The sequence below is a fragment of the Rhineura floridana genome, chromosome 3 (genome assembly GCF_030035675.1).
Source record: "Rhineura floridana isolate rRhiFlo1 chromosome 3, rRhiFlo1.hap2, whole genome shotgun sequence".
Classification (NCBI taxonomy): domain Eukaryota; kingdom Metazoa; phylum Chordata; class Lepidosauria; order Squamata; family Rhineuridae; genus Rhineura; species Rhineura floridana.
This window is the reverse complement of record NC_084482.1, coordinates 201,223,683-201,226,928: the sequence shown is the minus strand read 5'-3', so window position 1 is coordinate 201,226,928 and position 3,246 is coordinate 201,223,683. Positions and strand designations below refer to the sequence as shown.

General features: G+C 44.6%; 1 pseudogene; it reads right to left on the bottom strand.

The window, feature by feature from the left end:
* Positions 1-825: 825 nt before the first annotated feature.
* On the bottom strand, positions 826-944 carry LOC133382470 (5S ribosomal RNA; annotated as a pseudogene).
* Between the last annotated feature and the right edge of the window lie 2,302 nt (positions 945-3,246).

The following is a 3,246-nucleotide window of genomic DNA, read 5'->3' as shown; positions in this document are numbered from 1 at the left end:
AGTGAAATTAAGAGACGGGAAGCTGTAAAAAAAGAGCAATTTGAAAAGGCAGGGCTCCCCTTTGTCAGCCAAATGAAGCAAGAGTTTAATTTACAATCGTCCGACACCTTCTCTCCACTGAAAGAATAAGCGATCAAATGATTACTGTAACATATTCAGTGGAGGTGAATGGGGCATTACCCCACCATGCTCCCTCTGCCTTCAGCCAGCCCCCACTTGCCTGCTTTCTTGTTTTCATCCAGTGTAGGGGGTGCCCCTGCATGCCAGCTTCCTCCTCACAGTCTCAGTGTTGCCCTTGTAGAACTCCGCAGGGAGGAGGATGGGGACAAAACTAGAATGAATGGTCTCTGCCTGTCATTGGATCGGGCTCCACTTGCTGTTCGGCTGCCAGTAGTGTGGTGGCAAATCCAGAAGTGCAGGGTCCCTTCATGATAGTCATGCCACACACCCTCCTTCACTCGCTTGCTTGCTCTCCGCTATCATCTCCACACTCCTCAGTGCTTCCTGCGCATGCCTTCTCACACTGCAACAGACGCCCCTAGGAGCCAATTAGCATGTTAGCTACTGAGCAGAGTGTTCTCTAGGGCTCATTCAGGTCCTCTCACTCTGATTGGCTTCATTCAGCAGGAAAGGACAAGGAAGAATTTTAGAAGGGTTTTCTCAGTGGCTAACACACTCCCCTTTCATGCTGATTTGCTCATTGTTGTTGTTATATGCCTTCAAGTCAATTACGACTTATGGCGACCCTACAAATCTTTTTTGGATATATTCATAGGGTTTTCATGGTAAGAGGTATTCTGAGGTGGTTTACATTGCCTTCCTCTAAGCCTACGGCACCTGGTATTCTCAGGTGGTCTCCCATCCAAGTACTAACCAGGCCTGAGCCTGCTTAGCTTCCAAGATCAGATGCGATCGGACATGTTGAGGGTAGTATGGCAGTAGGCTCAATTGGCTCATAGGACACTGGAAACAAAGGGACCCTGCTGAGACCCCAGTCCCCAAAAAATAATGGCTCTAAGATCCCCCGAGACCCCAGACTACACCCCGGTTGGGCTCCCTGCCTTCTGCCCTACCAGTCCCAGCTGGACACCAGCCAACACTGAACATATTGATATTTTATGAATATTTATTTATTTGTAATTTGTAATTTGTGCTTTATTATAGATTTCATATACATCTATGAGTGCAGAACTAAAGGAATGTAAATATATACAGTTTTGATTTTGAATATGATGATTGTATTATATATTGTGGTTAGGGTTGCCAGGCTCAGGGCCTGAGAATGATCCTGTACCTTTAGCAGAAGAGAAAGTCAGCCAAGTGCAGGTGTTCTGGCAACCCTGTAATAGGAAAAACCACAAGGTGGAATTCTCCCTTCCCCCTGCACAACTTTTAAAGATACAGAAGACCTCTTGGAGGCTGGGCCTGGCAGAGAAACAGAGAAAATTACGTAATTTTTCAGGAAAAAATAACGACCAAAAAAAAGGAGAACCAGGAATCATAACTAGCGGAACAAAATTTATAGTGAATAGAAATGGGCAGCCCATTTGACAATCTGAAAAATGGAATGGGATCAGATAGCGAACCCCATCCCTACATGGGTGACACAGACAAAGGAGGAGGAGGAGGAGGAGGAGGAGGCAGCTGACAGGCTGGACTGGTTGTAAGTAGAGATGGAAAGATCTGTCAATTTCGGTTCTCTTGGTTTCTCATTTTCCCAATGTGAAATTCATTTCTCTACATTTCAGCAGCAGTTTGAGAATCTTTTGTTTTAATCATCATGAACATCTTACAGCATTTTAATGTGAAATTCTCCTAACACAATTTTGTATGCAGTTTTATTTATTTATTTATTTATTCCATTTATTATTTTCATGGTAGAAACCCAAGGCGGCTTACATATGGTTCCCAGGCGGTCTCCCATCCAGGCACTGACCAGACCTGACCCTGCTTAGCTTCAGCTGGGAGCTGGCCTCATGTGCCTTCGGACCATAGCCTGGGACCATAGTTTTGACTCATGTACACATTTTTGCAAGCAATTTCTCCAAATATAATGCATTTGTGTATGCTATTTTCACTCACATTCATTTCTATGCACACTTCCCCCTAATATGTGCGTTTCTGTAAATTTGATTGGAGGACTGCATTGCAAAATTCAGACAAGTGAGAATTTAGAAGGATAGCTGTGTTGTGGTTCTCACATGGTTTTAGAAAGTACAGATTTGATAGATTTGGCTGTAATTGTGAACTGAATTGAATCCCCCCCTCCTTAGTTGTAAGTAAGAAGACAGGCAGGTGAGGGCAGGCTGAGGTGGCTGGGGCAGTGCCCCGTGAGCCCTGAAGCAGTAGCCTCCACTGCTGATGGGACTATGGTCATCCAAGGAGGGTGTGTGTGGAGTTGGACAGTTGCTCTCCCCGGATCCCCAGCTTTCTTTAAAAAAAAAGGGTAAGTTAAGTTTCAAGCATTTGGAGAACCTGAGATATGAGGGGGGAAATATATTATTATTATTATTATTATTATTATTATTATTATTATTATTACTATCACATTTATATCCCACCTTTCCTCTAAGGAGCTAAAGGGGATGTACAAACATGGTTCTGCCCCCCATTTTATCCTCACAACAACCCTGTAAGGTAGGTTAGGCTGGGAGACAGTGACTGGCCCAAGGTCACCCAATCGATAGACACTGCTCTCATTTTTTGCATGTGAGAAATTAGCCTGCTCCGGACTTCTTTCAGTGTTTCAGTTTGCCCGCCGCCAAAAAAAATGTCCACGGATACGCATGGACAGGTCCACAAAACGATGCAGACATGACTGCCCCCCATACCATCAGAATCCCCAACAATGGGGGGAAAGAGACCTACATCAGCCACTGCTATGCTGGCTCACAGGGAGAACTTCTTTGCCCCTCTCCTCTATTCAGAACGGAAGGGAAGGTGGGTGTCCAGTTCAGGCATCCAAAGAAACGTGGTCATGGTTAAGGGGGCACGCTCAGCGGAAGAGAGGCTGAGCCAGTCCAAAGAGGAACTAAGTAGGAACAGCAGTCTCCTGTGCACTGTGGACCTTTGGGTTTTTTTGGTTGGGGGGGATATTTACTTAGACCAATTAAAGGTGCTGTGAGTTACTGTTGTGCACAGTGACACCTGTGGGTTCTGCATTGGTCACCCCACCAGAAAGAATGCTATTATTATTATTATTATTATTATTATTATTATTATTATTATTATTATTATTCCCCCATG